The sequence below is a fragment of the Protopterus annectens genome, chromosome 16.part0, assembly GCF_019279795.1.
Source record: "Protopterus annectens isolate FY-2018-M chromosome 16.part0, PAN1.0, whole genome shotgun sequence".
Classification (NCBI taxonomy): Eukaryota; Metazoa; Chordata; order Ceratodontiformes; family Protopteridae; genus Protopterus; species Protopterus annectens.
The window spans coordinates 167,499,672-167,522,826 of record NC_056750.1 but is presented as its reverse complement, the minus strand read 5'-3'; the positions used below and the strand labels follow the sequence as shown (position 1 = coordinate 167,522,826).

Sequence of the window (23,155 nt, the reverse complement as noted above, 5' to 3'; positions counted from 1 at the left end):
GCCACATAACACAAGAACTCAGGTCACTCCAAAGCAAATACAAGTATGACTCTGTCATTGTCCATGCTGATGTGAATGACCTGAGACGTACCTGCCTGGACTACATAAAAAAAGACGTACAGGAGCTCTTTGATAATGTAGCCCAGGCCGGTATGACCCTGACCTTGAGTAGCATCTTACCCTCATCAAGAATGATGCCACAGTATAAAGACAAAATGATCAATTTTAACAATTGGCTCAAGTATTGGTGTCATTCAAAGGGGATCCAGTGTCTGTCAGCTTGGGATGACATGCTCGACAAGCCACGTTGCTTCGCTAGGGACGGCTTGCACCTGTCACCCCCTGGGTTTTCAAATACTGGCTAAGGCTCTTGCCTCCCCATAGTGCCTTTTTTAGGCAAGGCTCAAAAGACAAACCCACCCCCATAAACAACACAAAGAAAAAAAAAACTAAGGGTAATGCTGCTCAATGCCAGAAGTCTAAACCTCAAGATGCATGCACTCGAGACTCTCCTCAGTATGGAGAATATCGATATCTGTGCAGTAACAGAAAACCTGGTTCAAGGCTCCCGAGAGCACCCCAGCACTACCAGGCTATACTTCATACCATGCTTTCCGGCCCAAAAACTCGGACCGAACTACAAAAGGAGGGGGAGTATCCATATTTATCAGATACCCACACCTCCAGGCTAGTGGCACTGCACGAAGGTTTGGAGGCCATCCATGTGCAACTAACAGTGGGCAAAACTGCCTTTTAGTTTGTAGCCTGCTACAGACCACCCTCCCAGACACAGGAACCTTACTTGGCTTTCCTGAGAACACTGGAGAATATGAAAGTCTCTCCAAACACTAATATATTGGGTGACTTCAACTACCCAAACATCGATTGGGAAAACTACTCAAGACCAAACACCCTAGCCCGACGGTTCCTAGAATTTATAAACTCAAATACTATGGAACAACTGGTCACCACTCCCACAAGAGGGGAAAACATACTGGATCTGGTCATCACCAACATGGGGTCTCTATGTTCCACACCAGAGGTATACCCCTCATTGGTAAGATCAGACCATAAACAAATCTCACTGGACATCCATATTCCGTCCCCACCCCCAGCCAAGGAAACCACGGTGAAGAACTTCTCAAAAGCAAACTTCACACTTCTCAAAACTGAGGTGGAATCCTTCAAAGCCCCCGGGCCAGTGGACAATACTGCCCAAAATGCAGAATCCTTTACAAAAGCATTCTATGGACACCTACAGGAATGCATGGAGCATGCTATCCCAAATAAAACCAAGACTCACTCTTCCAAAGGCAGGAGACCAGTCTGGTGGACCCCGGCCATAAATAAGCTATACAACAGAAGGAGAAAGCTACTACATGACAGAGCAAAATCCCAAAAAGGGAAGGCGTCACTGATCATTACTAGCAAGAAACTACGATCCCTCATAAAATCTTCTAAGGCCAGCTTTGAAAGAAAAATTGCACAAGACACTAAAGATAATCACAAGGCCTTCTTTAGTTATGTCAGAAACCTGGGAGGCAACTCCCAGATATGCTCTGAGTTGGTGCAAAATGACAAAAAATTCACTGAACCCACAGACATTGCCAACATCCTGGCAGAAAGGTTCAGTGCAAACTTCTCCACCCCTTCCCCCCCAAAAGAGCAAATGTCTATCCCAACAGAGTGTAGCCTTCCTGAGATCACAGATGCACAGGTGAGAGCTGCCCTCTCCAAAGCTAAAAACACAGCATCAATGGGACCAGACGGTGTCCCGGGCTGCGTCTTACACGAGCTCCAAGAAGAACTAAACCCTCATATAAAGTCACTGTTCAATCTCAGCCTTACTACAGGATATGTTCCCAAGGAATGGCGTACAGCAACAGTCGTCCCACTCCACAAAGGTGGTGCCACAGCAGACCAAGGAAACTATCGCCCTATAAGCCTGACTAGCCTGGTCTGCAAAGCTGTGGAACGTATCATCATGGAAATCATAAACAGACATTGGGAACCTTCAGACACTGGATCCTACCCAATTCGGCTTTGTTAAGGGCAGATCTTGCCTCTTGAACCTGGTCAACTTCTTTGAAACAGTTACCAAAGCCATAGATGAAGGGAAAGTAGTCCACACCGCCTACCTGGACCCTCGCAAAGGCCTTTGACACAATACCCCACTCAGGCATCATAAATAAGCTCACCAGCTTAAATATCAATCCCTATGTCACAAGATGGGTTGCAAACTGGCTCAGGGATAGAACCCACATGGTCAGAATAGCAGGTGCCATGTCAGACTCTAAACCAGTTATAAGTGGTGTCCCACAAGGCTCAGTCCTGGGAACTCTCTTGTTCGGTATATATTTCTCCAAGGTACAGGCTAACACGGGTGGACTATGGCTGACCAAGTTCACAGATGACTGCAAACTGGGTGCTATAATCGACTCTCCGACTGACACAAGCATCCTCCAAAAGGGTCTCACAGAGACGGATAACTGGTACCAGAGCTATGACCTAAAGCTAAATGCCAAAAAGTGAATAGTCATCCCCTTTGGAAAAAACAAAGTGCCCACAAATTACCACATAGGTGGTATTCCATTAAGTACGGAAGAAGTAATTTGGGACTTGGGGACCCAAGTAGATAGCAATCTCTCCTTTGACAATCACTTTGCCAAAGTGGTTAGAAAGACCTTCTATATAGCCCACCTTATCATGAAAGGGTTCACATCTAGTTCAAGAGAGGTCATTGTGCCCCTCTACTCATCACTTATCAGGCCCATAATTGAGTACAATGCCCCGTTTGAGATGTACCTTACCCGACTCCTTCAGCAACTGGAAAGACCCCAAAAGTATCTCACCAAGAGGATCAAGGGGCTCAAACAGATGCCCTATGCAGTTCGGCTAAAGAAACTCCAGCTCTACTCAGTTGCGTACCGCCTACTCAGAGGCGATCTGTGTCTGACGTATAAAGCCATGTCCAACCCAGAATTAATGGACATGCTTCACCTCAGGAAATCTAAATCCCTTAGAGCCACACGCTCCAGGGACCTGAACCTCAGCACAGAAATAAATAGGACATGCTGGAGGGACAGATTCATATCCCAGAGGCTCCCCTCACTCTGGAACAAAATCCCAATCCATGTCAGGAAGAGCCCCTCACTGACCCTTTTCAAGAGAAATCTTGATGAATGGATAGGAGATCGTAAGTTTACCCCTGGGATCTCTTCTGTGTCGCTGCTTGACAGAGGTACAGTAAACCTTAAAAGGACTACCTTCTGTGACCTACTAAACAAAGGCACAGTCAACTAATCTAAAAGGGTGGCGAAAGCCAAACATACTCTGGCTAGGCTTATAAATGCCCTAGGGCAGATAGCCTAGTATCAGCCTATGAACCTATACAAAAAAGGTGGCATGAGCTTTTGCAGATGGATTATCCTAGACCTTTTGCTGTCCCTCCAGTTTTGGCTGTTTTGTTGAATGCCTTTTCTAATGCCTCTAAGACTCCAGATTCTCAGTCCCCTGCCCCCAAGAAGCCTGATAGGTTCTATAGGGTACTTGACAACTGTAAGTTCTTGTACAGGTGTTGTCTTGCTGACCTCTCAGTGGTGTCAGTAGCTTCTGACAAACCTTCTCAATTGCTTCCTTCTACGTTACTGCCTTCTGATAAAGATAGAGCAACGGAAAGGCTAGGCAAGAAGATCTATACCTCCCTTGCCTTTTAGGGCTGTTAATTATTAGACCCATATGTCCGGGTACTTGCTGGCTGTGCTTTACCAGGCTTGTCTGGTGATTTCTTATCTTCCTGACTCTGAAGGTAAAACATCTGCCCTTTTCCTTTCATAGATGTCCTCCTAAGTAGTGGCTCGTCATTTAAATCAAGTGTAGTTGTGATGCAAACGAGGCTTCTTCTATGGCCGCAGCTTTTGGATCATTGATGAGGAGGTATTATTGGCTTTGGCTTTAACCTTTGCCTGATGATATTAAGGCTAAGTGTTGATGGATGTCCCTTTAGATAATGAACACTTGTTTTGTCAGGTTGCTGCTGATCTAAGTCCCTTCAGGATAAGGGCAGGACTTTACATGAACTTAAGCATGTGTTTGTTTCTCCTGTGCCTAAATTTCAGGGAAACTGTCCCAATAAACCAGCCTTTGATTGCAAGCAATCTTTACCTCCTCCTAAGGGTAAACAGGGTGGCAAGCTGAGAAGAGAAGACTACTCCAACTTCTGTGCCTTAGAAGTCTCCTGTCTTAACTATCCTATTTTTCCAGTCACTTTCCTCTTTCTCCTTCTGTTTGACTAAAGATTGCTCAGGATTTCTGGGGTCTATCCATTATCTGCCAGGGGTATTTCATGGTCTGGAAATCTCTTCCCCCTTTTATGGGAAAAGCTCAGCCCCTTCAGATGCACCTGTCCTTCTTTTCAGGGGTGCTTTGAGATCTTTTAACTCAGGGTACTATTCAAGAGGTGCTTGTGTCCCAAAGGACAGGGGGTTTTACTCCAGGATGTTTCTAGTGCCCAGGAAAGAGGGTTCCTGGAGACCAATTATAGACCGCTCTCATCTAAATACTTTTCTGAAGGTGCCCTCCTTTTGAATGGTGCCCCTTCAGACTTTTCCCTCTTTTGCTTCTTCAGGCTTGTATGGTATCTCTGGATCTCAAGGATGCTCATCTCCATATATCTATTCATCCTGTTTTTAGGAGTTTTTTTACTTTTCTCTGTTGCTTCCTGGCATTTTCAGTTCTCTGCTTTGCCCTTTGGCATTTCTACTGCCTCAAGAGTATTCACCAAATGCCTCACTCCTGTGATTGCTTTTTGCAGGCTTCAGGGGATCCAAGTGTTTTCTTACTTGGACGACCTCCTGTTTTAGGCATCCTCTCCAGAGATCTTGTTGCAAAATGTTCATTTTTGCCATTTCTCTTCTATAAAGCCTGGGGTTCTCAAACTTCAAAAAAGTATTTTCTGACTTATTCCCAGGACCCTTTGTTTCTGGGGTGCAGGATCCAAACTATGCTTATGCTGGCATCCCTGCCTCCTCCCAAGGCCTTAACACTCATTTCCTTTTTTCAAACTTTTTCCTCTGGCCTCTATAACAGCCAGCAAATTTCTGAGAGCTCTGGGGTTCGTGGCTTCCACCATTCCTATGCTCCTGTTGCCAAACTCCACATGAGAAAGTTAAGTGGTTTCTGAAGTCAGTTTGGCTTCAACATGCGCATCCCCTCAAATGTGTAGTTCCTTTTCTGCCTTGTCCCAAGAAGGAACTTCAGTGGTTGGTTCAGCAGACTCTAAATCCAGGGCTACCTTTTCATCCCTCTCTTCCCTCTCAGGACCTGTTCACAGAGACTTCAGACATAGGATGGGGAGCAGCTTTTGGCTCCCTAAAAGTGCAGGGTGTTTGATTGCCTCTTTAGCAGAAAGAGCACATCAGTGTCAAGGAAATGAGTGTTCTTCTGCTGGCTCTTCAGGCTTTTCATCTTTTCCATGGGTCCTCTCCAGGTGTTTACAGACAATACCACAGTGATGTGGTATGTAAACAAAGGGGGTGGGCAGGACAAGATCTTCTCTCACAGGGTGGACCTACTCGCACAACACAAGGATCTCTCATCCATCTCCAGCTGTCCACTATTCCAATGCTCACACCGGCCACTCTCCACATTTGAAAGTGTAGTGGTTTCTGAAGTTAGTTTGGCTTCAACATGAGCATCCCCTTGAATTTGTAGTTCCTCTTCTACCTTGTCTCAAGAAGGAACTTCTTGGGATTTTGATTTCGCATAGACACTTTTTTTCTGAGGATGTGCTTAGGGTCCTGCAGGAGGCCAGGAAAACCCAGTACTATGAAATCCTACTTATCCAAATGGAAGAACTTTTCTGTTTGGTGTCTTTCTCGTAACCTGAATCCACTTTCTGTGGAATGTTTCTTTGGTTCTCTTGTATCTGTGTGAATTGCTCAATGGTGGGTTGGTTTATTCCTCTGTTGAGGCCCACTTATCACCTATCTCTACTTGTCAGTCTTTCTCTTTCTTTAGCGTCTAGGTTTGAAGCTAAACAGTTCCTTAAGGGTGTCCTTCATATTAGGCCTCCCAGGAAGCCCGTCCGTCCTCCTTGGAATCTTAATTTTGTTTTGGAAAAATTGATTCGGGCTTCTTTTGAGCCTGCAGCTTCAGCTTCCTTGCAACATTGCTCTTGGAAAGACTCTACTTTTGTTAATCCTTACTTCTGCCAGATGGATGTCTGAGCTTCAAGCCCTTATGGCTTGTCCTCCTTTTTGGTGGGTCATAAGGACAGGGTGTCCTTCCGTACTAATCCTCCATTTATGCCCAATGTGGTGAATGAGTTATCCCTTAATCAGTCTGTTAATTTGCCCACTTTTTCCCTTCTCTGCAATCTGCTAATGAGAAGGTGCTGCACATGCTGGATGTGCATAGACAAGTCAGAATTTATTTGCTTAAAGGTTATTAGAAAATCTGATCAGCTCTTTGTTCCTTTCATCCCAGGTCCTTGATTAGCTGTGTCCAAACAGACTATTTATTTTTGGATCTCTAAAGCTATTTCTTTTTGTTAATGATTTTATGGTAAGAGCCTTCCTTATTCTGTTAAGGCTCATTCTACTAGTGATGTGGCTTCTGGTGCTTTTTTCAAGGGTTTGGATACTAACTCTATTCCTGAGGTAGCTATCTGGACTTCTCTACATAAATCTACGAAGCACTTACAAGCTGGATGGAACTTCTAGAGCTAGTTTTGCCAGAGCCATCCTTCATGGCTTCCTAAAGGGCTCTGCTGGTCCTTTCTCCTCCCGCTCTTCTTCCTGAGCTTTGGCACTCTCCCTATTATAATGAATACTGCAACAGTGAAATGGAAGGACATAGTACAGTTGTGTAAAATCTTACCATAACAGTAGATGTCCTTCTCTTCACTGTTGTAGTATTCACTCCCTCCTCCCCCAGGCCCACTTCACTTCTGGATGTACTGAATACCTCTTTTTTTCTTGGACTGGTGTTCCTACTGGGGCTCATTTCTGAGGAGTGTATGTCCGGATGGCACCTTTATGCCCTACACTACATGAGGAGCATACGGGTGACATATGGTGTACCTTAAAGCAATCTAAAGGCTTTAGTATACTGGCCGGATTTCAGGCCGTCCTTGGCAGGGGAATACTGTATCAGTGAGGAGAAGACATCTACAGTTATGGTAAGATTTTACTCAACTGTACTGTTTTCCTGTGGAAATCTGGAAACCAGGAGGGGAAGAAAATGATCAAGATTTGGAAGCTTTCTATTGACTAGTATTTTAAAAGTACGGAAGCACCAACATCCTTCAAGAAAGCCGTGGTGGCTGTAATACTTAAAGATGGTAAAGACACATCAGACACAGCTTCATATAGGCCCATTTCAATTTTAAACCATGATTGTAAAGTGTTTGTCTCTAATACCTAAAATAATGGTAAAGTTGTTGCCAGAATTGACAGATACTGGTCAATATGGTTTTGTGGAGGGGAGGCAAACATTTGACAGCATTCATAGAACAATGATCTAGATGGACATAGTGTGTAAGAAAATACTGGTACTCTGTGTGTGTCTTGGTGGAGAGAAAAGCATTCGACAGTGTAAGCTGGGATTTTTGAGTAGGGCAATGGAAGTATTTATATTCTCTGATACAATAATAAGGTTAATTAGGAGGATGTATGAGGGATTGGAGGCAGTGTGCAAGTGGGAGGGTTCCTGTATGACAATTTGTCTCAAAAGAGGAACCAGGCCGAGTTGTCTTATTTTTCCTTTGTTATTTGCATTATATTTAGAGCCATTTGTAAAGAAAATAAGGGACTCAGAAATTCAAGGATAGAATTGGTTTGGTAATCGAGAAAAAAATGACTTTATTTGCAAAAGGATATTTTGTACCTCATAAAAACAGAAAACAATACCGTAGTGTTATGGAACATTTTGAGGCAATTTCAAGCCTTTTCAGGATATAAATGAATATAAAACAAATGCTATAGCTGTAAACTGTTTCCACACATGAATTGTTCCAGTAATACCCATATTGATGGAGGCACAATAAAATTACGTATTTAGGTGTATGGTTTAAAAAGCATTCTTTCTGTGGCAGCTAAGGATGTGGGAAGAGACTAAACAAAAGACAGTACAAAACTTTAAAAACTGGAAGTTCTTGTTTATGGGTAGCCAGATACAAGCCATGGAAATGTTTTTAGCCACTTTAGTTTTATATTCAAGTCAGGCATATTTTTATCAAACATAGAAGTTATGGATAGTAATTTAATAAAGAGTTGAAGGATTTTATCTAGGAGGGGGAAAAGGGCAAGGGTGCAGTGGGAGAAGTTGATCCTTTCGAAGAGAACAAGGTGGTTTAGGAATACCTGACTTGGGTTATTAAAGCTACAATTCAAAGTGGAAAGGGATGATGAATCTGGGTGGGGGGGTGGGGGGCTCAAGAAATAGAGAGTGGGACTTTGGATGTAGTACTTATTGAAAATAATAGCCGTACAAGATATTAAATTCATACAGTTGTAGAAAGATTTGTAAAAACCAAGCCAACACTAGACTAGAGAAAAGAGAATTTGTAGATAGGGATGACTGCAGTTAGGGGTACAGAGAATAGGCAAGAGGTGGCTGGAATTTTGCTGGAGAAAACTGACAAAGGAACCAATGTATCTGGAGCAAATAACTAGAGAGGGAAAGGTAACAGAATGTGAAGAGGCCAAGAAGTCATTTGGACCGCAGGCTGGAGACTGCCTTTTTTATAAGGGATTAATATCAGTGAATCTAGAACTGAAGCTGCTGTTAAAAAAGGGATAATTAGTAGGGCATGTAAAATATTGCACAATAACTATAGAAATCAGAGGAGGTTAGAAAAGATCGGGAAGAGAAACTGGATAAGGAATTTACAAGGAAACAATTTGAGGACATATGTATGACTCCCAAATATGCAATAAAGTCTAGAAGATTTAGGATTTTTGCTTGGATGTGTTTGCATAAGTATTTTTATACCCTAAGCAGACTCCAAAGAATTTTTCCTCAAATGGCAAATGTTGGAGGCGTGATGGGAAAGACAGAGGTAACTGGGGGAACATATGATGTTAAGTTGTCCCATCTTGACTTCGTTTTTGCTGTTTGGGTTCGGAGCCGATCCTCTGCTCCGACTCGGCCTACTTCTATAGCTCGAGAGCTATTTACTTGCTCGAGGCTAACCCTTATCCCAGAATGCCCAGCGTCAGCTACCCAGATCTCCTTTGCCGCTTCAGCTGCGAGGTTGCTTCGTTACCGGCTCATGCTTAGTATAGTTTTTTCTATTATTATAATTGTTGTTTATTCTTAAAAATTTATCAAGTTTTTGTTTAGATATAGTATTTTATCCCTATTGCCTTTCTTGTGTGTTGTAGCTTTGTTGGTTCTTGCAGTCCTTCTGTTTCCCCTGAACACGTTTAAATTAGAGAGCCCACCCCACCCCACCCCCTTAGGACAGCTGTTTCAATTAGAGGCTCTCCTTTCTGTTCCTTAACTGTTTAAAAAAAAAAAAAAGTTTGTTTCTTAGTTTAGTAGAGTAACATGTCTAAAGAGGCCAAAGTTTCTGGCTTCAAAAAGTGTGACTCATGCTGTCAGAAAACGTCTCTGACAGATGGGCACACTTAACTGTGTGTATTGTTTAGGGCCTGTGCACCTGCAGGACTCCTGCTCTATCTGTCATGCATTTAGTCCAAGGGTCCTGCAGGAGCGCAAAAACAAATTAATCCTTCGGGGATTATTGAAACCACAGGATTCCCCGGCTAAAGGTTCTCAGCCAGTGAAATCCTCTGTCTGTCAAGCCGTCGGCTCCATCCTCAGAACCGACTCCTGGGCTAGAACAACCAAGTTTGTCGGTGCCGACTAGCATCGACAAGTCAACTCCTCCCTCTGCTCCAACTGCTACCTCGGAGCCACAGGCGAGCAAAGTCTCCTTCATTGGAGCCGATTCGCTCGGTGCCACAGTCACCCTTATTAGGAAGTGAACGCAGTCATCGCTCTTCATCCCACTCCTCTCGATCCTCTAGGTTATCAGATCAGTAAGTGGAGAGAGTAGTCAGCAGATTGCTTAAATCACAGGCCCTTGTAAAATTACTTTCCAGCCCACCTCAGCAGGTTGTGGCTCCATCCACCTCCATCTCCATTCCTCCTCCGACTACACTTAGTTTGGAGCCGGAGACCATGGACACTCTGATAGTAGAACCAACCGCGCCGATTACCTGCTCTTTGGTTCAGACGTTGGCTCCGATCACCTCGATTGTTCTGTCCATTGAGGGATCTGGGCGCCTAAGCTCTCTCGTCGGCTTCGAGGCGGAAGTGGCATCGGTCCCTTGTCCGACCCCACTCTCCCTCTCGGAGCTTTGGCGCAGGTGAGCTTGGCTCTCACATCGGCCTCGGAGCCATCGCTCTTGATGTGGAGAAGGACTCTCGTCTCTTTGGAGCCAGAGCTTTCTTTGCCTGTGGATCGGTACGCCTTCGAGGTCATGTGGAGTGTGCTGTCCCCTGAAGCAGCCCTACTATCAGCCCCATCGGCTCCTTCTCTTGTGGTGTCTGTGCCAACCTCTGCTTCTCCAGCCCAGAAGTGTAGGGAACCTATGCCCTGGGACACCCCATTGGGTGACCCCTCTTTTTCCGAGGCCTCCCCTGATCACTCAGAGGAGCCTCCTCGGAAGAAGTGCAAGAGGAAGCACATAGAATCCCCTGAGTCTGTCACCTCAGATACAGACCTGGATGAATTGGAAGGGTCCCCCAGGTCTCCCTCAGAAGATGTTTCCTTTTCGGGCATCCTTGAAATGCTTAGGCAGATGGGTGGCAGGTCTTCCCTAACCCCAACCGAGGACGAATCTGTGTACCTGGAGGCATTCGGTTCCCGACCCTCCACCTCCTGGGTGTCTCCACCTTTCGATCCACTCATGTCTTTAGTGGCTCGAAAGGCTTAGTCAGCTCCGGATTCTGTGGAACCTACTCTGAGGAGACCAAGTAAATTCATAACAGCCCCCCCCAGGACAAACAATTTCTCTCTAAAGGTGTGCCAGTTGATGCCATGGTTGTAGAAGCAGACACCAAGAAACAGTTAGCAGAAACTTCTTCGTCTGTCCATCCACCAAACGCAGTCTAGGACAATGGACAGATATGGGAAGCGAAAGTTTTCCTCAGCAACCTTCTCAATGAGGTCCATGAATTCTCTCTCATTTTACACGACTTCAAAGGGATCTCCTAAAAGAGCTTGGAGATACCCTACAAGATCCTACAGCTGAGGGAGCATCAGCCAAAATAGATTCCCAGCTTGCAACTCTTAATTCTGTAGTCAACTCCTCCTTGAGGCTGATTTCCTATGCAGCCGATGGAGCAAGCAGAGCCGCAGGTACATGAGTGGTTCTCAGGAGACATGCTTGGCTGCGGCTGTGTCAATTTGCGGAACCCTTTCGAGCATCCTTCACAAATACTCCCTTGATGGATCCCGCTTTTTGGGCCTCAGTTGAAAGACATGCTTACCAGGTATGAGCAGGAAGGCAAGACTCTCTCTGCCGTGGGATTCCATTTTTCCACTCCTAACAGACCTTCTCCCAAAGGTCAGAAGGGTGGAAAGATGTGGTTTCGGAAGTCCCAGGGACCCTTGCCTGACACACGTGGTGATTTTTCCCCCAGGGGCAGAGGGGGAAACAGCAACAATGGCAGATGCCACCCCTTGGCAGAGGGGGACCGTAAAATCAGGGTGACAGAGAAACTTTCTCTGCCAAACCCTTCCAGCATCCCTGACAGGTTGCCCGACTGCTCACCTCTGGAGGCAGTCGGGGGAAGACTTTCCCTGTACCCAAAGGCCTGGCAAAATATAACGAGAGACAAATGGGTACTATCTATCATATCCGGAGGTTACAAAATCCCCTTTCATCAACCCTCTCTAAAGTCAAAAAAAGTCCATCCCAGATGTCCCACCCAATCTAAGGGATCAAGCAGTTATTCAAGTTTCAAAACTGCTAGAAAAAAGAGCCATTCAGGAAGTCCCCGCAGACCAACTAGGATCCGGAACTTACTCAAGATTCTTTTTAGTACCAAAAAAAGACAGGGGACTGGAGACCAATACTGGATTTCAGCAGATTGAACAAATCTGTACAAAAAGAAAAGTTCCAGATGGTAACACTACAGTCCATTCTCCCCTTTCTGGGTCAGGACAACTGGATGTGCTCCATAGATCTTTAGGATGCGTACTACCATATCAAAATGGACAGAGTCTCCAGGAGATTTCTTTGCTTCCGGTTAGGGGCCAGTCATTATCAGTTCAGAGCTCTGCCCTTTGGTCTCACCACAGCCCCCAGGGTGTTCACCAAATGTATGGCAGTAGTCACGGCTCACCTGAGACGTCAAGGATTCCAGGTGTTTCCCTATCTAGATGACTGGCTCCTAACTGCTACCACCAGGCATCAACTCTTAGAGGCATGGGATTATACAATATCAACCTGCACCCAACTAGGCATTACAGTAAATTTCAAAAAATCTGCCTTGTTGCCCTGTCAATCTGTTACATATATAGGAGCAGAATTAAACACAAAACAGATGTTTGCAAGGTTACCTCAGGAAAAAGTTTTCTCTAATCGCCAACAAGTGTCATTTCTAATGCAGAGCAGAAAGATCCAAGTCAGACATGTCCTTCAAGTTCTAGGCTCCATGGCAGCTTCCATTCTTCTTGTACCATTAGCACATTACCACATGAGAGTCTTTCAGTGGCTTCTCTTCATGCAGTGGTCCTTCCAGGAACTACCCATGTCTCACATGAGACTGATTACAGAAACATGCAAAAGACACCTCTCTTGGTGGATGGTCTCCCCACTGGTGACTCAGGGCAGACCTTTCATTCAACCCCCTTTGGTAGACACAGTGACCACGGACACCTCCCTGATAGGGTGAGGGGGGCATTGGCATGTGGCAACCTCACGAGTACTGTCTGCATTTCAATGTCCTAGAGATGAGTGGGGTGCTCCTAGCGTTGCAAGCTCTTCAAGACTCTCTTCCTTCCGTGACTATTGCGATCCAAACAGACGTGTCAGTTGTGTGGTACATCAACAAGCAGAGCGGGACCAGGTCCTACCCCTTGTGTCGAGAAGCCCTCAGGCTATGACAGTGGGCGATTTCCTCCCAACGTTTTCTGACAGCAACGCACATCCCTGGGAAATCCAGTGTAATAGCAGACAGGCACAGCAGGGCTATCCTCATGCCTCACAAGTGGTCTCCGAATCAGGAAGTTGTGGACCTTATTTTCCGCAAATGAGGCCAGCCTTGCTGCGATCTTTTTGCCACCCCCCCCCCCAACAACAAATGCAGTGGCTTCTTCTCACTGCTTCCTTCTCCTGGTCAAACTCCCAGGGACGCTCTAGTCCACGATTGGCCTTGGGGACTCCTTTATGCATTTCCCCCTTTTCCCCTATTTCCAAGACTTGTGCAGAAAGCAAAATCGTTGGGTTGCAAAATGATCCTCATTGCCCCCTATTGGCCTCGACAGATATGGTTTCCGTTTCTGCACCTTCACCTTCTAGACCAGCCTTGGGTTCTGGACCCAGTGCCAGATCTGTTGATTCATCAGGCAGGCGGGTTACACCAATCCCTTCAGACTCTCAAGCTAACAGCTTGGTTTCTCCACTTCCTACCTTAGCCAGGCTTCCAAGTATCTCCCCACAGTTTGCGATATTATTGTTTCCTCACATAAGTCAACTACGAGAAAGACTTGTGCTAGCAAATGGAAAAGATTTTCTTACTGGGCAGAATCTAGAAACTTAGACCCCTTGTCAGCCCCAGTCCATCAAATTCTAGAATTTCTAGCAGAGCTTTTTCAGTCTGGTGTGGCTACTGCTGCCATCAGGGTACAACTGGCCGCCATATCTAATTTGCATATTGGAATTCTTAATTCTAGCATAATGTCTCATAAGCTGTGCAAATCCTTCATGAGAGGAACATCTCTTCTTAGACCCCCAGTGAGGGATCCACCTCCTCCTTGGGATCTCAATTTAGTTTTGACTTCTTTGATTCTGCCTCCCTTTAAACCAGCAGCTTCATGTCCCTTAAAATTTCTTTCTTGGAAAATACTTTTTCTGGTTGCTATTACCTCAGCTAGACGTGTTTCAGAACTCCATGCACTCTGTGTTGGTCCTCCATATGTGGTGTTTCACAAAGATAGAGTTTCTCTGAGAACCAACCCATCCTTCATACCAAAAGTCTGTTCAGAAAACAATTTAAATCAATCCATCGATCTCCCCGTCTTCTTTCCCAATTATAGCAAAAAGGCAGAATACAGTCTTCACCAACTGGATGTGCACAGACAAGTACATTTACCTCCATAGGACCAAAGAGCTAAGCAAGTCAGACTTTTTATTTATCTCCTTTGCTCACAATAAGCAAGGCCTTCCAATTTCTAAGGTGACCTTATCCAAATGGTTATCTGACACCATTTCCTTTATTTATCAGTTAAGACCAGCAAAACCGAAAGGTCATTCTACTAGAGCATTAGCCACTTCTGTAGCCTTTCAGTCTAAATTGCCCATAGACTCAATTGTGCAGCTGCCACTTGGGCAAACCCTCATGCCTTTACTTCTCATTACAGAGTGTATATGGTCTCCCGGAGCAGGGCTTCCTTTGGTTCCACTGTTCTGAAGAGTCTGTTCCAATGAGCCACCCGGGGTCTTTAGGTGCTAGGGATGCTGTCCCAAACAGCAAGAATGAAGGCGAGATGGGGCAACTTAACATAAATAAGTTATGTACCTACCATAATGTTCTATGTTAGTTGTCCTTCATTTCGCTTTCCTTCTTGCGTTCCCCCCCCCTTCCCCCTTCCTGGAAGATTGAGAGGAGTTCACTATGGTTTCACTGGCTGAGTTCCTTTTCCTTGGTTCACATGCCAGGTAATTTTATGACAGTTTACTCTGATCTGTTATTTTGGTAAATCAGTTTTAGGTTACTTTATATGTCTAGTGTGCGTTATCACAAACGAGATCTGGGTAGCTGACGCTGGGCATTCTGGGATAAGGGTTAGCCTTGAGCCAGTAAATAGTTCTCGAGTTATAGAAGTAGGCCGAGTCAGAGCCGAGGATCGGCTCCTAACCCAAACAGCAAGAAGGAAGGCGAGATGAAGGACAACTAACATGGAATGTTATGGTAGGTACATAACTTCATTTTTTAGGAGTTTAATGAATTGGCAAACTTAAAAGATTTTCTATAGAGTACTGTCTCAGAGAAATATTGGTTGAGCAAATGGGAAATTAATTTTTGTGCTGGGATACAGCATCTGAATTGCCTAGACATAGTAAGACTTTGCAACGTTTAATTGTGGTGGCTGCCAAAAAAAAATCTAGAAAATGGAAATCAATGTCTAAACCAACTGTGTTTGAAGTACTGAATATTATAACACAAGAACTGGGAGTGGGATGTTTAGAAAAGGGAAAGAACAAATTGCATAGAAAAATGGAAGCTGTGGGTACAGCACATGCAGAGTAATCTTTTGGTGGAGGATTGAGAGTTAAGGGAAGGCAGGAATTTAGCAATTTATGTAATGTTGGATTGTGATGATAGTTGTATATAAAAAAGTGATGCATAACATTTGTAAGAACATGTTAGTTTGGCTTGTTTTCCTTTATATAAATGTGTTTGTCTATGTACTAAGTGATAATTTAATAAAAGTGTTTTGGGAAAAGAAGGAAGAAACTGGCTGGGTCTGCACTACAGCTGATGGAGTGCCATTTTTACACTCTCTCATTTCATTGTATTCTTGGCTTTGGCCCAAGATAGGTATCCCTAGTATCATGCCCTTTCCATCCAGCTTTGCCCACTCCTATGTTGTCTCCATGGAGATCTCTTGTTGACCTAATCATGGGCTTGTGTTAGCTTTTTTGGGTCCTGCATCAACCGTAATGTTTGCTTTGTCTTCTGGGTCCTGTTTTGGGTACAGCATTGGCCTACCCAGTGATTGATGGGCCAGTGGAGGCTACCCAAGTTCCGTCTGTTTTAGAGATCTCAAGCTCAATGCTTACAGTTCAATAGGGGTGTTGCCCTTCCATTCACTGCAAGATTTTGAGATAATTTCTGCTATGAATGTTATACATATGGCTTTGTTATGTTCCATTGTTGGTTACCTGGCTCCCTTAATGTCAAAGGGCTTGCACAAGTGTATAAATACTGAGCACGTGTAAGTCTGACTGCCAGTTTGTAGTCGGCTGCTGAGATGTAAGCATGTATGTATGTATGTAAGGTCTGTCTGTTAATCAATTCATTTACATTTAGTGATGCTGCTATCCATCCTGATATGTTTCTATGTAATAAAGCATCTTAAACGAACTACCCCACCTGCTTCGTCTTCTATGTATAGAGGGACGAGCAACATGGTGTCAGAAGTGGCATGTATAAATAACATGGTATCAGAAGAGGCATGATTGAAAAGACTGATGGTCAGAAAGAACTCCAGTTTCTCTACTTTGAATCTTTGAGGCATCTGAATGCTGTTGGAAGTATATAGATAAGTGGATCATTCCTGCTACATGTAGAATTTGCAAAATAGGTCAGACATGAATTTTCAGATGTTAAAACTTGCTCAAACTATTTCTTATTTGCAAAATATGAAACTAAGCATACAGACTGCTCTAAGCGATATTAAAATAAGTCGACATGTCCGATATTGCTAGAAATATTCAAATTACTATGGAAAATGTTTGAAATAAAAGTCTGAATTGCATAGAACAAATAAGAGAGAAACTACTGCATTTGTCACAACACGTATTTTTCATATTGAGTAAGGCTATGCGAATTATCAGAAGTCTTTGAACTATTCACATATTTGTACAGTGTTACAGTACAGTTATTTCGCAACTACAGCCATTTCACTGCAAGTTTCGAAGAGTTTGTGTATTTGAGTGTTATTGCAAGCTGCAGAGAGGCAACTTGTTCATATATAACTACAAGGGCCATATTTTCAGTGTGTTTGGGCATATTTGTTGGCATGGCAGTCAGATTTCGAAACCTAGTCCACTTGTGTTTGATAGTAATATTGCAAAGAACTGGAGAGTGTCTGAGCAGGAGTATGACATTTTCATACAGGCTGTATTTTCTGATAAAGATAACTGTACAAAGGCATTTATCCTACTTGATTTAGCTGGGTCAGAAGCCGTTGAAAAGGGAATGTTCATTTGTGTATGCTGTCTTTGCTGGAGAGGGGGAACCATCATATTGTTGTACCAGCTGAGTCAAGGGAGGACCTTGAGTGCTTAAAACATAAATTTAGAGAAATGTGTAACCCCCAGACCCACATTACAATGGAGAGGCACTTAATTTTACACAAGGGATCAAAAGCTTAGTGAAACTTTTGCAGCACATATAACTGAATTGAGAAATAAGGTTAAAATGTGCAGGTTTGTTGATTTAAGGGATGAGTTGATAAAGGACAGACGTGTGCAGTATTAGATGATACTGTGAGAGATTTTGCTTTGTTACAATGATTTAACTTTAACTAAGGCCATTGAGATTTGTCAAATATATGAGCTCACAGAAAAGCACACATACTTACAAATGAAAAAGGCATGTTTCCAGTAACTTCTAAAGCTCACGTTGATGGTATGCAGCACATGGTTAAAAGAAACAGGCCCAGCACATGGCAGCAATTGTAGCCCCTGCAACACTCACAAGTAAACTCCAGAGCTTCCTAGCAAGTTCTAAGGTGAACTCTGGAAATCGCACAGCCTCATTGAAGCATGAGTTTGAGTCTGCAAATAAACATAAGGCTGTTGGCACCTACCCACCCAAGTTCATTACCAGCTGTCATAATTGTGGTAATAGTCATTAATCTATGAGAGAAATGCATTACATTTTGTCAACAATGCCACAAATGTGATAAACTGAATAATTTCAAAAGATTTTGTAAATCAAAGGCCACACATTCTTTTATTAAAAGGTTTCATTTTAAGAAACAAGTTGATCAGTTAGAAAGCTGAAACCGTACTTTTCCATGTTGATAGTGTGTCAGTGCTTAGTGAGACAGTTAATGCAGTTGATTTATGGGCCAAGAATGAAGTGTTTTGTACTGTTCGGATAAATGGCAAACCCATAGAGCTCTAAGCTGATAGAGGCTCAAAGTGCAGTGATATTTCTGCAGAAACTTTTGCTAGATATGTGCTGGTGTAAGGCTTGATTTGGCAAAGTGTGCAAAGCTTGTTGCTTATGGTGGTGAGATTCATACAGAAGGCTTAGTAATGTTTTCATGTTACTCTGCTGGGAGAAGATGCGCCTTATTATTTTATGTGGTCAAGAGGCACATCCAGTCATTGTTAGGCTCAGAGACACTTTGAAAATGGGACTGCTTTCATTTAATAAAGAAGTCCGCCATGTTAGCTTAACAGACCACTATTCTAATTTTGCCCAGTGTATTTTTACTACCTATGCTGATCTTTTCAAAGACAAATTAGGCAAGCTTTGGTTGTGTACTCCATGAAGTTAGACCCAGTTGTCAGTCCAGTTATCAGACCAGCCCGAAGAGTTCCAATAGCTATACAGACGAGAGTCAGTCAAACTAGACAATGATGCAACAAGGTGAGATTTGCTCAGACTGAGTGGGTATCTTCCATGGTGGCAGCTCATAAGAAAAGCTCAGATGACATCTGAATATGTATCTGAGACACGAGATTTAAACAAGGCACTGAAAAGACCTCATCATCCAATGTGCACAGCTGAAGTCTCTGCTCTTATGCCACATGCCAATGTTTTTCTGTCTTGGATACAAAGACTTCATTTTGGCAAATTTTGCTTGACAAGAAATCTTCATTGCCATCTACTTTCACTACTCTGGAAGGTACAGATTTCTGAGAATGCCATTTGGGATAAATTCTGCAAGTGAAATCTTTCAACGTGCAATGGAGCAAGTTTTTTCTGTGTATCATTGTGCTATTACAGCAGACAGCATACTAATAGGAGATAATAGTGAAGTAGAGCATGACAAACTTCAGAACAGTTCTGGAAAGGGCGTGTCAAGTGCATCTTAAGCTGAATCCACAAAAATGCAAATTTGGGCTATGAGAAGTCACTTATGTTGGTCATTTACCAGTTCAGGCTTCTGACCAGACCCTTCTAAGCAAACACCCATTCCCGAGATGCCAGCTCCAGACAGTATTCAAGCCCTGCAACGTTTTCTTGGTATGGTCACCTACCTAGGCAAGTTCATTCCAGACTTGAGTCAAATAGCACCACTCAGAGAGCTAACATATAAAGATGTATCTTGGTCATGGTTAGAGCAACACCAGAGAGTATTTGATGTCCTGAAACATAGAACTGCCAGCCCACCTACTTTCAAATACTATGATATCCACAAGCCAGTTACTCTTTCATGTGATGCTTCAAAATTTGATCTTGGTGCAGTCATTGTACAAGAAGGTCTACTTGTTGCTTGTGTCCAGAACTCTTACCGAAGCTGAAATGCAATATGCTCAGAGAGCTTTTGCCAGTTGTTTGCATGTTCCAAGTTCCATGATTATGTTTATGGTAGACCTATCCAGATTGAAACCGACAACCAACCTCTAGTCACTATTTTCAGAAAGCCTATGCATACATCTCCAGCCAGATTGCAATGCATGATATTGAGATTGCAAAAGTATCATTTCAGCCTTTTCTACAAGATAGGCAAACTTCTTTATCTTGCTGATACATTGTCCAGATCACCCAGAACCATCACTGAACAGCATGAGAATGAGCAATTTGATGTTGAAGTCATGGGGGTGAGAAATGTTTCTTCAGCACATTTTGATGAGCTCAGAAATCATGCAGCTCAACCACTTCCTCAAAGAAGGATGGCCGTCAAAGCAGTCTAGTTTACCTCCAGAAGTGCAGCCATATTTTCTCCATACAGAGATGAGATTTTGTAAGACAATGGTATCGTCATGAAAGGTCCTAAGGTCATTGTTCCAAAGTCTTTGCAACAAGAGTACTTAACTGTCTTTACATCGTGGTCACCCAGGAGCAGACCCTACCAAAAGAAGGGTGAAAGGATTAGTATTTTGGCCTTCTGTGTCACAAGATAGAAAACTTTCATGTTGTTCTGCGTGTAATAGTACAAAGCCACATCAACAGAAAGAACCACTTTAGTTGAACCAGATTTTAGAACCATCTTGGTCGACAGTAGCCACTGACATTTTCAAGTGAAAGGTCAGCATTATTTGGAGTTAGTAGACTCTTACTCCATTTGGTTCGAGATTGACCTACTTTGAAATCTAGCAACCAATTCTGTCATTACTGAGATGAGGCATCAATTTGCAGTCCATGGTAGTCTGCACAAAGTTATTTCTGACAATGGCACGCAGTTTACAAGCCAATAGTTCAAAACATTTGCCGAAGAGTGAGACTTTGCTCATGTCACGAGTAGCCCAGATTATTCACAGTCAAATGGTTTGGCCGAACGTGCCATTCAAAGTGCAAAGCGGGTACTAGAGAAGTTGAAACGAGACAATAAAGATGTTCCTGAATCTCTTAAATCTTAGAAACATTCCTTGTGATAAACATCTTGGTTCACCTGGTCAGAGACTTCTGTCGAGACAAACCAGAACTGCATTACAAATCAGCAGTCAGTTGTTAGTTCCATGTGTTAAGAACAACAGGGCAGTGAAAACCAATCTGCTGAAGTGTTTAACCCAGAAGTCTTATTGTGATAAGACCAGCAAACCGCTCAATCCATTGCGAGAGGGAGTAGTAGTAAGGATGCCAACGTTCAGAGGTTATGATCTGATTGGAGTCGTGAAGAACATTTGCCCAGAGCCGAGATTGTACATTGTAGAATTATAAGGAGTTGATTTTTAGGTGGAATTGGAAGCATGTGATACCGGTGTCTGAACCTATATCACAGCACATAACCTGTGAGAAAGACTCTCTCTCATAGTGAGTTTTTCAGTGTTCCAGTTCCAGTGGAAGTTCCAGAGAGTATTCCTGTTCCTGTGATGAATCCCAAGGTTCCTGATAAGAGTTGTTCACAAAAGACTGTCCCAGTTGCTAAACCCAGTCCTGATTGTTATGTTACGAGATCCGGTTTCATCTCCAGACCATGTTATAGATGCACGGCAACTTGGACATGAACATTGTGTTTTTCTGAATGCCTCTACATTGATGCATGTTTAACTGCAATGCCATTTTGTTTATGGGCAATCTTTTTAAGAGTGAGGATGTAGAACAATGTGTGTGTGTGTGTGTGTGTGTGTGTGTGTGTGTGTGTGTGTGTGTGTGTGTGTGTGTGTGTGTTTAAGAAACTATCCAAGGGCTTGCACAAGTGTTTAAATACTGAGCATGTGCAAGTCTGACTGCCATTTTATAGTAAGCTGTTGAGATGTAATCCTGTATGTATGTAAGGTCTGTTAATCATTTTGTTATATTTAATGATGCTACTATCCATCCTGATGTGTCTCTGTGTAATAAAAAAATCTTAAACTACCTGGCCTGCTTTGTCTTCTGTGTATAGAGGGATGAGCGACGCTGCTTTCACCAGGCAGAGAATCAAGTATTTTAGATGGGACTAGAGAAGTGGACTTGTGTGTCCTCAACATTGTGCTTCAGGACATAAAGCTATGTAGTGGGGAGGTAGCATCATCAGCATGACATTCTAGACAAAATGTTGTATACTGAGGATGCTTTGTCTAAGGGAAAGTGAAAGAAACTCCTTAGCTGAGCTTTAACACATTTCACTGTCAGTAATCTCATACTGTGTGTCATGTATGATGCCACAGAGGGAGTTGCATGGGTAGTGGGATCTAAAATAGTTACAAGCTGGTACCCCTGGCTACACTGTGTTACATTGGATGAGGACATTAAAATGACATTTGAGTGTGGTATCAAGGGACCTTTAATGTTTGGGTCTGAAACTGACCTGCATATGGGCAACCCTCCGTAGCTGCCTGAGTAACATTTCATTTTCCATAGTGCTAAAGGTCACACTTGGTATCAAGGCAGAAGGTAAGGGAGCATGACTGGTAGTTAAGACTTGTTTTCATGTTCGCCATGGCTATTGTAACTGTGTCCTCTTGTAAGTCACCTCATCAACTTCAGAAAATTTGACCTTAGAGTCATTTACACAAGGTTGGCAACTTTCTCAACGTGCAGTGGGGGAGACGTGCTAAAGCCCAGTCTTGGCAATGAACTTTACTTGTTGAGTTATTGATTTAGTCTCCTGTTGCTGTTTTTCATCTGTAGTAGTTCAAGGTTTGTGCATCAGTTTTCCTGCCTTGGATCTCTTAAGAATGAGTAGGTTCTTGATATTTGATCAGGAGTGAGCTACGTTGCTTAACCCACTTTGTTATGCTTTTATAACTGAAGTCAGATTTTCATTAGAAATTGATGAGGTGACTTAAAAATCTACTTTGTCATAGGAAGCTAACTTGGTATATCAGAAAACCACCAGACCACCATATGCTCTAGTAATTGTTGAAATATGTCTCATCAAAAGAATACTAGAATAAAATCATATTGGACATTAGATCAACTGCATCTCCATAAGACTTTAGAAAATTACTGAAGAAACGCATCAAAGAATTCTTTTATTGTCACTGGTTTGATTAATCATGACTAAACAACCTACCCACCACAACATGCATACACTTCCACTACTTTATCATCCACTAGTGAGCTTTTAACCACCTTCTTTCACTTACTGTTAGACTCTTGTTTTAGATCAACTACATTTCCAGGTAAACTTGAACTCCTTTAATACATCTGTTGAACCTCACTTCCTTGGAAACATGCTTACCTGCTTGTAAAAATGCTTCTCATGTTCATGATTTTGTAAATGTGCTGCACTCTGTAATCTAATTTGCTACGTCGTTACAGCTATTTGACTACCTTTCTCCCACATTTTCTCTTCCACCTAACATCCTTGTAAATATGCTTCTGTAAACTGTTAATCCATTTTACTACTTTCCACCTTTCATTCACTCCTCCTCCAACCTGTACATAAACTACTTGTAAATGTATTTTTCATAGGGAATTTTTCTTCCTCATAACTTTTTTGCATAGATGTTTTTTATCGTAACCAGTTTGGTTAAATATTGCAGTTATTTGTGTCTGTGTTTTAATAATTCATTTTAATTTCATTGTATAGTAAGGTCTTTTTGTTACCAGCTGGTCAGGTTCATGCTTGAAAAAGGTATTT

The 23,155-nt window shown here is 43.0% G+C and overlaps 2 protein-coding genes across 2 annotated transcripts in view; one reads left to right on the top strand and one right to left on the bottom strand.

Moving 5' to 3' along the window:
* Positions 1-23,155, top strand: part of HAUS4 (HAUS augmin like complex subunit 4) — a 770,196-nt gene that overhangs the window by 231,876 nt on the left and 515,165 nt on the right. The window lies entirely within an intron of this gene.
* PRMT5 (protein arginine methyltransferase 5) overlaps positions 1-23,155 on the bottom strand; it is a 1,996,504-nt gene that overhangs the window by 1,603,726 nt on the left and 369,623 nt on the right. The window lies entirely within an intron of this gene.